This window comes from Thunnus thynnus, chromosome 13 (assembly GCF_963924715.1).
Source record: "Thunnus thynnus chromosome 13, fThuThy2.1, whole genome shotgun sequence".
NCBI lineage: Eukaryota > Metazoa > Chordata > Actinopteri > Scombriformes > Scombridae > Thunnus > Thunnus thynnus.
The window spans coordinates 31,699,854-31,713,233 of record NC_089529.1 but is presented as its reverse complement, the minus strand read 5'-3'; the positions used below and the strand labels follow the sequence as shown (position 1 = coordinate 31,713,233).

Sequence of the window (13,380 nt, the reverse complement as noted above, 5' to 3'; positions counted from 1 at the left end):
AACGGTTTAAAATTCCTCCAAGCTGATGTGCAGAGCTGATAAACAGTTACTGGAAACGTTTGGTTGAAGTTATTGCTGCAAAAGGGGGTCACACCAGTTACTGAAAGCAAGGCTTCACATACTTTTGCCTCCCACACATATGTTAGATTGGATCATTTTCCTCAATAAATAAATGAAAAAGATGAAAAAATGTTGTTTTTTTGTCCTATTTGTTTAATTGGGTTCACTTTATCTAGTTTTAGGACTTGTGTAAATATCTGATCATGTTTTAGGTCGTATTTATGCAGAAATACAGAAAATTCTAAAGCGTCCACAAACGTTCAAGCAGTTCTGTACTCGGCCTAACTGGTAAAACTCGTCTGGTCTCCATGTTTGTCGCAGCCTGTGACACTAAACTTGTTTGTCAGAAGGTGTAACAGTTTGTGGAAGTGTCCATTTAGGGACCAGACTGTTTTTAGCTTTGCTTCTGGAGAGGTATAAAGCTGTCTAGTTTAGGTTCACAATCTTTAGGGAAAGGGCCGGCTGAACAACATGCTTTCTCTCCAAAAATACAAGATGATTGTATTTTTGTTTGTGTTTGAACATTTGTATAATTGTTACTGATGGTGTGATGGATTGTACAGCGTCTACAACAGCTTCAACTAGTGACAATGTTTAATGCTTTCTTTATGTCTCTGTGCCTCTTTCCAATGAGGAAAATTTCCACCATCTGATGAGGATTTATACAGTCTGTCAATGTTTGACTTTAGCTGTTCCAGGTTCTTTATTCCAAAGGTCAGCGCTGTGCTGGGATCATATTTCTTTACAGTCACTTCTGGTTAAAGATGAATTCAGAGTTGAGACTGTTTTTGAAGCAACTGACATTTGAAATCTTCCTGCTGTGAGTTACATGTTTGTTCTTCCTACCTTTGGTTTCCTGGTTGAAGCTGCTGATTAATTTCACCTTCACTCATCAGCTTGATGAAAATGATTTTCAGCATCTAAAGGTAACGTAAGCAACAGGTTTCATCATGTTTGTGTCAGCGGGGGTTAAAATGATGTGACACCAGTAGAGATGGTGCTAGTAGTGATTTATTATGTTGCTTTGTTGAATACTGGTGGAAGGTTTGAAACCTCGTTAATCCTCTTTGACTCTAATTAGCTTTGCTAACAAGATGCTGTTTAGACAACAGAAACATCAGAGGAAACTCTGGAAAAGCTTCATTAGTCAAAATTCAGCCTGTTGACACACTAAGTGACCAGAAAAATAGAAACACCTGAATAATACAATGAAATACAACAGTGATGCAATAAGTGTTAAGTTTTGTTGAGGTTCATTGGTTCTGTGGTTGTTGTTTTGGACTTAATTACTTTGAAAGATGTTTCTGATATTTAGTCGAGCTCATTTTCATATATAGAGGAGAGAAACTTATTACAAACACCTGGACAATATAAGACAATCCAGTACAGTTGTTAAACAGGCCAGCAGCACTTGGACTATTCCGCCCCCCCCCCCCCCCCCCCCCCCCCTCTCAAAGTGGTATGTTCCATCTCTGCAGCTCATGAACATGTTCAGGACAGTTTTTATTTTCAAGGATTTAAGAAAATTAAGGTCAAAATTGTGTGTTACTGTCTTTGGTTTGGACTGTTGTGTGCGTCCATCACATTGTGAATAATCTGAGTCAAATATTAATGTAGTTACATGTATATTCATCCTTTCCTAAGATAATTATTTTAATAATTCTATTTATTAATTATAATTAATTATAATTATATTATAATTGTTTTGTTGGCTGCTGCTGCTGGTCGTGTTAATTAGGATCAATCAGATCAAATGAGCGTCTGCAGTGTCAGCAGCTTCCTGTGCTGAGCCTTTACTAAATATTACTGCATTCATCCTGCATTTTTCCATCATTTCTCAGTGGAAATCTTGTTGTATTGTTGAGTTTACATTTAATCAAGAATCAGACTAGTAGTTTCCACCAGTTAATGTGAATATCTGTTAATCATTAACCTGATATAATGAACAGGTTTAACGGTCATGTAAGGACACACAGACACACCTGTATTATACAACCTGTTGATTCATCTTTAACGTTATAAAGTTTTATCAACTGGAACTTTTGGACTATTTATGATCTGATCAGTCACATCAGAGGTGGTCTGTGACTTCCAGGAAGCCAAGTGTGTGAGAGAAGCTGCTGTTCTCTTTCTTTTAACTGTTCTTCTGTCCTCACTAAGTGTTTAGTTACACAACACACTTCCAGTAAAGGTTGAAGACAGCAGTTTGCCTTTGGAGCTTTAATGGAGGAAAAATGTGAAATCAATATTAAACAAATCCAATAATAGTATAAATCAGAAAAAGATGAGACAATAAACAAGAGTGATAACAAAGGTGTTTGTCAGTAGTTAATATAGAAGACAGATACCACAAGATTCAAATTATAAAGATCAAAATACATAACAGTTAACCCAACAGTAAAAATGACTCAGAGGGTTTAATTAGCAGCTCATTAGCCTCAAACAGCTCGTATGCTGCTAGCTTGGAAAGCATCTATGATGTAAAGAGAATCTACAGATGATGCAGCAACAAGAACATTTAGAGGGAGAATAAAAGATGCCTGTCAGTGTTTGCTCTGCTCAGTTTGAATGAAATGCTGGATGTTAGCATGTCAGTTAAACTAGCTGCTATAGAACTGTGTCAGCGTGGGTCGCTGCTAACACACAACACCCAACTGAGACCATGTGCTGGCTGAAGAATAGTGACATCACAAACCCAACAAATGACCTTCAATCAGCTTGTTTCAACAACTGTTGTATTTGACTGCAGTTGAGTTTCCTCCATCACACACACACATCCATACATGCCTACACTACTGATTACTGACTTCCACATTTTTCCGTTTTCATTTGTTATTTTTGTGAATAAATATACAGAGCTGCCTGAAAGTTTGTGAATGCTTTAGAATTTTCTGTATTTCTGCATAAATATGACCTAAAACATGATCAGATATTTACACAAGTCCTAAAACTAGATAAAGTGAACCCAACTAAACACATGAGGAAAAAAATGTTTTCATCTTTTTCTTTTAATCACACATATTTTTGTGTAGCAACAGTATGTGAACCTCAAGGATTATCATTTCACTTGAAGGGGAAATTAGAGTCGGGTGTTTCAATCAATGGAAGACAATCCAGTGTGAGTCTGGGAGGCCCTGCCTTATTTAAAGAAGAGAAATCTGGGTCTTCACTGTCAAACTCTGAGCTTCACAACACAGGTTGGTGGAAGTGTGTCATGGCTCAAACAAAGGAGATTTCTGAGGACCTTAGAAGAAGAGTTGTTGATGCTCATCAGGCTGGAAAGGGTTACAAAACCATTTCTAAAGAGTTTGGACTCCACCAGTCGACTGTCAGGCAGATCGTGTATAAATTGAAGACATCCAACACCACTGTTACCCTCCCCAAGAGTGGTTGAACAACAAAGATCACACCAAGAGCAGGTGTGTAATAGTCCAGGAGGTCATAACAGACCCCAGGGTAACATCTAGGAAACTAAAGGTCTCTCTTGCAGTGGCTACAGTCCATGTTAATGAGTCCACCATCAGGAGAACATTGAACATCAATGGTGTTCATGGCAGAGCTGTAAGGAGAAACCCACTACTCTCCAAACAGAACATTGCTGCCGTCTACGGTTCACTAAAGACCACGTGGAGCCAGAAGGTGATTGGAACAATGTTCTGTGGATGGATGAGACCAAAATCAAACTTGAATGAGAAGCGTTATGTTTGGCGATGAGCAAACACTGCATTCCAGCGTAAGAACCTGAACCCATCTGTGAAACATGGTGGTGGTGGTATCATGGTTTGAGCTGCTTTGCTGCCTCTGAACCAGGACAGCTTGCAATCATTGATGGAGCTGTGAGTTCTGAGTCGTACCAGCAAATTCTGCAGGAAAATGTCAAGATATCCGTCTGTGAACTGAAACTCAACAGAAAGTGAGTCATGCAGTAAGACAACAACCCTAAACACACAAGTCGTTCTACCAAAGAATAGTTAAAGCAGAAGAAAGATAATGTTCTGGAACAGCTGAGTCAAAGTCCTGACCTTAATCCTAAAGAAATGCTGTGGAAGGACCTGAAGCAGGCAGTTCATGGTGAGAAGCCCACCAACATCCCTGAGTTGAGACTGTTCTGTGAGGAGGAACGAGCTAAAATTCCTCCAAGCTGATGTGCAGAGCTGATAAACAGTTACTGGAAATGTTTGGTTGAAGTTATTGCTGCAAAAGGGGGTCACACCAGTTACTGAAAGCAAGGGTTCACATACTGTTGCCTCCCACACATATGTTAGATTGGATAATTTTCCTCAATAAATAAATGAAAAAGATGAAAAAATGTTGTTTTTTTGTCCTATTTGTTTAATTGGGTTCACTTTATCTAGTTTTAGGACTTGTGTAAATATCTGATCATGTTTTAGGTCATATTTATGCAGAAATACAGAAAATTCTAAAGTGTTCACAAACTTTCAAGCAGTTCTGTACTCGGCCTAACTGGTAAAACTCGTCTGGTCTCCCATGTTTGTCGCAGCCTGTGACACTAAACTTGTTTGTCAGAAGGTGTAACAGTTTGTGGAAGTGTCCATTTAGGGACCAGATTGTTTTTAGCTTTGCTTCTGGAGAGGTATAAAGCTGTCTAGTTTAGGTTCACAATCTTTAGGGAAAGGGCCGACTGAACAACATGCTTTCTCTCCAAAAATACAAGATGATTGTATTTTTGTTTGTGTTTGAACATTTGTATAATTGTTACTGATGGTGTGATGGATTGTACAGCGTCTACAACTGCGTCAACAAGTAACAATGTTTAATGCTTTCTTTATGTCTCTGTGTGGTTCTTGAGCAACGATAAAACATTTCCACAACATCCTCCCGCCAGTTAAAAAGGAACAAATTTAGTCTCTGCAAACAGAAATGATGTCTGTGTTAATTTGCATATAGAGCGAGGAAGTGAGATCCGAATAACAAGTGGTCACTCAAGACGGATGTTAATACCAGGTGTAAACAGACGTACTTGGAGCTGTCCACTTGTGATCGGATCACCTGAGACGCATGTTAATACCAGGTGTAAACAGGGACTAAGATGCAAGGAAAAGAAGCAAGTGAGGGAAACGTGGATGCAATTTAAGAGACTTGAGATGCAACCAAGGAAACAAAGCGAGGAGAGAGGAAATGAGAACATTTGTTTTTAGAGACATGAGACGTCCTTTCCTCTGAAGTGTCACATGAAGCGACGTCCGTTTCTGATGACGGCGGCAGCTGATCACAGCTGATCAGCTGTCAGTCAGTTTTAACAGCTGTAGAAACTTCTGATTAATACTAATAAATGTTCACAGTTATCACTGCAGCAGCTGTTTCCTCTCTGCAGCTGTTACCTGTTTAACAAACATAAATAACAACCTGCATTCTGCATTTATACTGTGTCCTGCTCAGAGGCACAGGAACCATTTCTACTCACAGAATGCGTTTATATTATTTATTGATTATTTGCATCTGTATTGTTTGATATTCTGATAGTGAATTCATTATTTAATAACCCAGAATATGATCAGAGTGTCTTTTGAACACTGGAAAATATGTATTTGGCTAAATGTTTCAGGGAAAATGGAAATGATGTAACTCATATCAAACCCGACGCTCAGGAATTTTCAGCCTCACATGTGACTGAATGTAAATGAGGATAAATGATGTAAAATATAAATGTGTTGAACTGTTATTATGGATCAAATTAAAGTCAGGGAGAGTCTGTCTGTCAGCAAGAAACAGTTTAATGGAGGAAATAACATCATGAAAAGACAAATCTTTCTAATAAGAGACTTGAGATGTATGTGGGTGCTTTTCATTAAGCTAACTCTATGCTTCCTCGCGTTCTCTCTCCTCCGTGACCCGGAAATCGATCTCTCTCCGCCATCATGGAGGATCTTCCGATCCCTTAAATGCACCCGGAGGAGACGAGGAGCGAGGAGAGAGGAGGCTCCTGGAGGAGCTTAGAGCCAGGAAACACAGGTGCATCCTAGTGGAAGTGTTTTAACGGACGGCAACACCCCTTTGATCCAAAGTGTGTATTGATTGGTCAGCTGATCTGACGGGACAGTAAACAGTCGGCTGTTGTTGTAATACAGCAGATCAGGAAACTACCTGTGGAGAAGGAATGAAAGCACAACAGCAGCTGATCATAGCCTATTTATTTATAAAATAAAGATGACTGAATCATGAATCAATCATTAAAACTTTCTACTATTTCTCTTCATGAGGCAAAAGGCTTCTCCTTTCTTCTTCTGTGTTTCAGAGCGTCTCAGCTCCTTCAGGAAAACATGACGTCACACAGCTGCGTCTCCTATAAAACCATCCTGAGCCTGAAAAGCACGTCAGACTTTCACAAACTAAATAAGCAACATTTTATTTAAACATTTTCTGCAGGCTGCAGCTGTTTCTATTGTTCCTTTATGTGGGTTCTGTTCTTTCAGTAATTAACAGGTTTAAATTGTCTGTTTGTGTCTCATTCTGTGACAGACAGACGCTGCTATAGATCTATAATCAAATGATTAAACACTGGAGCAGTTATCAGCTGTTTTCCTTCCAGCTATCAATATGTAGAAATGATTAAGTAACAGTGTAAAGTCTTCATTCATTGTACATGAATTTTAAATGCAAACTTTAGAGTTTAAACTGTTACTTAGTCATTTCTATTGCTGACTTATTCATATTTGACATTTAGGGTGAAGTGCGTCATGACAACTTGTCTCCTCAAAATGATGCTGGAGTGAGCGACGACGTCCCGTTTGATAAATGAAATTCCTCCGTCCTCACGTCTCTCTCTCATCCTCGCTGGGAGAAGAGACGCGAGTGAGAGAAACCAGGAGACACGTTAGCGTAATGAAAAGCATCCAAGTATCCCAGAATGCATTTCACACCAACCGGCAGCGATGGCGGAGACTTTGAGGCTAAAAGCTGTTGTAACTTGAATTGTAGGATTATTAATATGTGACTTTATTAATTTTTAATGTTTTCAGGAGAGAAAGTAACATGTAGATTCCAACATGTGGCCAGTTTATCCCAGTAACTCCAGTCTGTAAACCTGCTGGGATGTGTTGGGAGATGTTTGGACCAGCCGCTCATCTCAGCTGCTAGCAGCCCGACTCCTGAGATGATCGGCCGGTCAACATGTGGTCATCCCGGGGAGAACATGATCCATGAACTGATCTGCAGCTCTTTGCTGATTCACCGCTGGCTCTAATGTCTCCGCAGCATTTAGATATATGATATAATTCCTTCTGGAAGATAAATGTTGGTCTCACACATGAAATCTAACAATTGTAGCTGCAACATTAGTTTGTCTGAATGTAAAGTGAAGCTTCATGTTTTTACTGGACAGAACAGCAGCGCTGCCTCTGGAGCTCCACATGTACACATATCACCACATTTACACACATATACATGGATTCAAATGAACAGATTCATTTCATTTATTTTATTAAGCTACATAACAGTTTAGATTTTTATTATAGCTACATTACAGACTGAATAACATCATTTACTGCATCTCTCTGTCAGTGAGGTTTTTGTTTTGTGAGATAAAAAGTGTTAGTGGAGCTTTGAGTTGAGATTATTTTGTCACAGTACAGTCAGGTAGGTGTGTTGAAGCTGAGCTGCTGCTGTTCCAGCTGCAGAATGATCTACTGCGTCCTCTCGTCCTCACAAGTTTGTACTACTGAGTCCAACTTGCCAAGTCTGAACTAGCAAGTGCACAAGTCCCAACTTGGTGTATTTGGTATTGAGAATATATCAAGTACGTCATATATAAGATATATGCACATATTTTTTCCAGCTGGCTGAGGAGACTATTATGCATGCAAGCATAGATTGTACTAAATATGATCAATAAAGACAATATATGAAGGAAGAACTCAGGAAGACTGGACTTCAGGAGCTCAGTGTTCAAACTTTAATGAACCTGCCAAGTGGGTGCAGCAGTAGTTTTCTTTGAGTTTATTAGACAGACAGGATTAATGTGTAGGATTTAATCTCTGGTCCACACCCCGGAGCAGAAGGTGGCGGTAATGCACCTAATACGCTGGTTGACAACCGCCGATATAAACCAAAAAGAAGATTTTTTTCCAAACAGAGTGATACCTCCTGTCAGCCGAGAGGTTTCCTATCTGTGCAGCCGAACATAGCAGCTCCTCCGCGGACTGTTTCACCCTGACGGTCCCGGTGTTTCCTCCGCAGGCTGCACTTCACTCAGCTGCCCGACAGACCCGCTGCTTCTTCCCGCTTTAACCTGAATAACAAACCGGGGCTCGGTGCTCCGGTTGGATCCACATGGAGAGCCGAGGCTAACGTTAGCTGAGAGGCTAGCGGAGCGTTAGCCGCAGCATGTTAGGAAGCACAGCCAGCTAGCACAGCCAGCTAGCACAGCCAGCTAGCACAGCCAGCTAGCACAGCCAGCTAGCACAGCCAGCTAGCCTCAGAGAAACAGAGAAACAGAGAGAGTAGTTGGCAGTTACACGTTTCTTTTGGCATTAAGTGCATTTAGAGGCTAAATGATTTAGCAGCAAGATGGACGGTGGATAAAGAGGAAGGGTGGAGCAGAGAGAGAGAAAGAAAGGTTAATAAACGTGCTAGCTAGCTAACGTAGCTAATGTTACTGATGCGTCATCATCGTCTCGTCAATGCTAAAGCTAATTAGCATATGTAGTCTAGTTAATGTGGTCAATATTATTATAAAATTCATGTGTTTTGGTGAAAGTTTCAGTGAGTGAGTTCATACTTTGAGCTGATAATTTAAAATGATTGAGACAACACAACGTCTTCTGTCACTATTCAGGCTGCTGTCATTTGTTGGAACTTAAAGATGTGTGTTATTTAATGTTTGTGTTGGTTAAAGGACTATTTGAACCTTTGATGGGTAACTGTTAGTGTATATCAGTAAACTGAGGAGGGTGTTGTGCTCTTGCTTGTTTCTTTTTGAAGGTGTAGAGAGCAGCGTTGGTGCCACAGTAGTAGTAGTGTCGTCTCCCTCCTTAATGATATGTACCTTTGGTTTTATTTCAGCTTCATAACACTACATTGTACTAAGCAGCTGTTGGCTCATTAGTTTGTTATTCACATGCACTAAAATTCAGCAGAATGCAGGAAATCAAGTCTTTGTAAGTAAAGTTTTCCTAGTGGGGACCCCCAGACCCCCCGCTGATAAACTGGTCTGACTGGAGCTATATTTCCCAGCCTGAATGATTTTCCCAGTCCGGCCCTGCTGTATAATGTTATACTGAATATAGTTTATGTCACAGCTTTAGCGTCTTCACCATAGTAACGGTGGCTGAGGATCATGGGTAGGCTAATGTAGCCGCTTCCGCTATCGTCCAAAACTGACAAGAAAACTTGGTCACAACCTTTCATATTGTTGAGTTATCAAGGACGCCTTCATGTTTTATGTTGAGAAATGTTAAAGATATTAAAATCAACAGTGAGGAAAATACTCATACGCAGCGCGTCCTCTCCGGTCCCACCAGACTGCTAATATTAGAATAAAAACATGAAAACAAGGATCAAATCTCTTGATTAAATGTTGAGTGATGTAGCGGTTATAGTTTAAAAATGAAGAACAAATGAGAAAAAAACAATCCAGCCTCTGAGCTCCCGAGTCCCAACTGACAGAAAAAAACCTGCTGCAGGAACGAAACCTGCTTCCACCTGAAATACATTAGTTTGAAAATCCTGCTGACTGTCACCAAAAAAAAGGAAAAATGGTGTCAATGAACACGAAGAGATTAAATTTAGTGAATATTTCACTGATTACTGTGAGACTGAGACAGACAGGTGGACGCTCTCAGGTGAGGACAGACATGTGGACACTCAGGTGAGGACAGACAGGTGGACACTCTCAGGTGAGGACAGACGGGTGGACACTCTCAGGTGAGGACAGACAGGTGGACACTCTCAGATACAGGCAGACAGGTGGACACTCTCAGGTGAGGACAGACAAGTGGACACTCTCAGGTGAGGACAGACAGGTGGACACTCTCAGTTACAGACAGACAGGTGGACACTCTCAGGTGTGGACAGACAGGTGGACACTCTCAGGTGAGGACAGACAGGTGGACACTCAGGTGAGGACAGACAGGTGGACACTTTCAGGTGAGGACAGACAGGTGGACGCTCAGGTGAGGACAGACGGGTGGACACTCTCAGGTGAGGACAGACAGGTGGACGCTCAGGTGAGGACAGACAGGTGGACACTCAGGTGAGGACAGACGGGTGGACACTCTCAGGTGAGGACAGACAGGTGGACGCTCTCAGGTGAGGACAGACAGGTGGACGCTCTCAGGTGAGGACAGACAGGTGGATACTCTCAGGTGAGGACAGACAGGTGGACACTCTCAGGTGAGGACAGACAGGTGGACGCTCTCAGGTGAGGACAGACAGGTGGACGCTCTCAGGTGAGGACAGACAGGTGGATACTCTCAGGTGAGGACAGACAGGTGGACGCTCTCAGGTGAGGACAGACAGGTGGACACTCTCAGGTACAGACAGACAGGTGGACTCTCTCAGGTGAGGACAGACAGGTGGACACTCTCAGGTGAGGACAGACAGGTGGACAGTAAATCAGCTCAAACTCTTGAGACTGCAGCTGATTGTCAGCTGTAACCATCATGCAGGAATGTTCCACCTGTGTGAGAGGAAATAACTTGTCAGTCGTCCAAAGATTGTTGAGGAAAGACAAACAGAAACAGGCGGTTTATCATTTTCATGTTAGTGTGAATCAGTTTAAACAGTCCTGTCATCTGTTCACAATACAAACTGCTGAGTCTGACAAGAAAAAGTCTCATTGTTGACATGATTTGACTTTGAGACGCCTGTTTCTGATTGGCTGAATGTAGCTGCTGTCGATAGTCGTGGTGCGACGTGATGTGATGGACGGTTGTGTTGCCTAGCAACAGCAAAGCAGCTCAGTGTGATGAGGATCAGAGCTGCTTTTTCTAGAGTGATGTCATGTCCATGTTTGCATGCTGAAAGAGAACGTGCTGCTCTGACCCCCCTCCTCCTTTCAGGCTGCAGCCTGCTGGAGTCCGATGGTTGACACCAGGTCTGAGGAAGTGTAAGTGTGTTTTTCATTTCATTCATCAAAACAAAGCTCATTCACATCCTACTGAGGATGAAGATGATGTCATCATCAAACAGATGATAGATCAATAACTGCAGCTGTATTGTGTCTCGTTCTCTCCATCAGATTTCTGTCGACTCACACTGGATCCAAACACAGTAAACAGAAGACTCAAACTGTCTGACAACAACAGGAAGGTGACACATGTGTATGAGAATCAGTCATATCCTGATCATCCAGACAGATTTGATGACTGTTATCAGCTGCTGTGTAGAAATGATCTGACTGGTCGCTGTTACTGGGAGGTCGAGTGGAGAGGACACGTTTTTATATCAGTGAGTTACAGAGGAATCAGCAGGAAAGGATACAGTGATGACTGTTGGTTTGGAAGGAATGATCAGTCCTGGAGTCTGTTCTGCTCTGATGATGATGGTTACTCTGTCTGGCACAATAAGAGAAAAACATCCATCTCCTCCTCCTCCTCCTCCTCCTCCTCTGTCTCTAACAGAGTAGCAGTGTATGTGGACTGTCCTGCTGGCACTCTGTCCTTCTACAGAGTCTCCTCTGACACACTGATCCACCTCCACACCTTCAACACCACATTCACTCAGCCTCTGTGTGCTGGGTTTACAGTCTGGTCTGGTTCCTCAGTGTCTCTGTGTGGTCTGTAGGAGGAAGAGTCTCCTCCTGTTAGAGAAACTTTCTCACTGCTGACCAGATAGTTCAGTCTGTACAGGATCACACACAGCTGATGGTATTTAGTACCAACATGATCTCTCACTGCTTGTAAATGTAAACATGGTTTCCACATGATTGACAGTTTGTTTGTAAAATGAATCAAATGATAAACTGAGTCCAGTTGTTGTTGTTTTCTGTTGTTAGTGTATTAGAAAGGCTTGAACTGTAATGGGATAATGGGAATGGGATCTTCACAATGTTTAGTTGTAGTTCTTCTAGTAGTTTCATAGTAACTGTGTTACCTGATTCCTTCACTTATTTAGAGATCACATGACAAATGATGGTCAGAACAACAGGCCTCCTATTGGCTGGTTAAATGAACACCTCTAATGGTGAAGGCTGAGGCTCAGCAGCTGGAGTGTGGCTGCTTTTATGCTGCGTTCATATCATATTGGAATGATGCTAATTATGAGATTCTGACTTGTAAATAGAATTCAGGTCAACATTCAAGTGGTAATTATGAAGTGGAAAAGCTGAAAGCTCTGATATTTACTGGATATGCTGGATTATTGCCAATAACAGTATTTTTGAGCCTCATTCCACCAACTTTGTAATCATGCAGCCGTCTTGATTTGTTGTGTGACATGAACGCTGGCGAGTTGTAAACATGGGAATCTTTCCCGCCTCTACCATCCATCCCATATGATGTGAACACAGCATTAGAGATGAGAAGTCCAGGAGCTGTTGTGTGTTTCTGACATACAGGAAGTATTTAGTTTTTCTCTGGAGTGTTTATTTAGTTCCTGTGTAGAGAATAAAGTTCATGATGATCAGTAGCTGATGTTAGTTTTCTCCATTTATTTTTGTGTGTGTGCATGTTAATTCATATCTAATTTCATATAGTAGATTGAAGGTATTTGACAGTTTCAGGACTGTTTAAAGTGTCAGTTTAATGTGTTTAGCTCACATTCAGTCTGACAGCTGTTGTTCAACATCAGACACACATTATTATTCCAAGCAGAGTATTTTTATATTCTTAAAACATGTGCGGAGGATCTTTAAAGTTCAGACAGTCTGTGACGACACAACTGACGTCAGTTAAAGTCCGTTTTGATTTTTTACATCCGCTGTCAAACTTTTTTGGCTTTTTTTGGTCAGAGCGACTCAAAAACGATGAGTTCTGATGGTGTTTATTGATCAGATTGATGGATTGGATTCATGTTTTACAGACACACTGTGAGATACATAATCAAAGTCTAAAAATACATCAAAGGAACTTTACAACATATCTGATATACTGTGTAAACTTTGTAAATGTGCATCACATAAGATAGATGATGTGGTTCAGTCAAACTGCTGATGTGAGAGTGGAAGAACAAAGTGGTTTTAATGGTTTTAATGGTGACACGCTGTAAAGAGACAGTTTGATTTCTGATGGTGAATGAAAAGACTTCATATAAATATGTTTAATAAGTATGTATTTGAACACTGGTGGAGTTTATTGATCCACTGGATGTGATTATTTCAAACATCTTCATTTCTTTTTAAAGCCTAAATGTTCCTGTTTTCAT

General features: G+C 41.0%; 1 protein-coding gene and 1 long non-coding RNA gene across 4 annotated transcripts in view; both read left to right on the top strand.

Moving 5' to 3' along the window:
• The window catches only part of LOC137196216 (NLR family CARD domain-containing protein 3-like), a 138,453-nt gene that overhangs the window by 104,855 nt on the left and 20,218 nt on the right, over nucleotides 1-13,380 (top strand). The window lies entirely within an intron of this gene.
• On the top strand, nucleotides 8,643-12,645 carry LOC137196219 (uncharacterized). The gene is made up of 2 exons (XR_010931229.1): nucleotides 8,643-10,258; nucleotides 10,565-12,645. It is a non-coding gene; the product is annotated as an uncharacterized lncRNA (long non-coding RNA).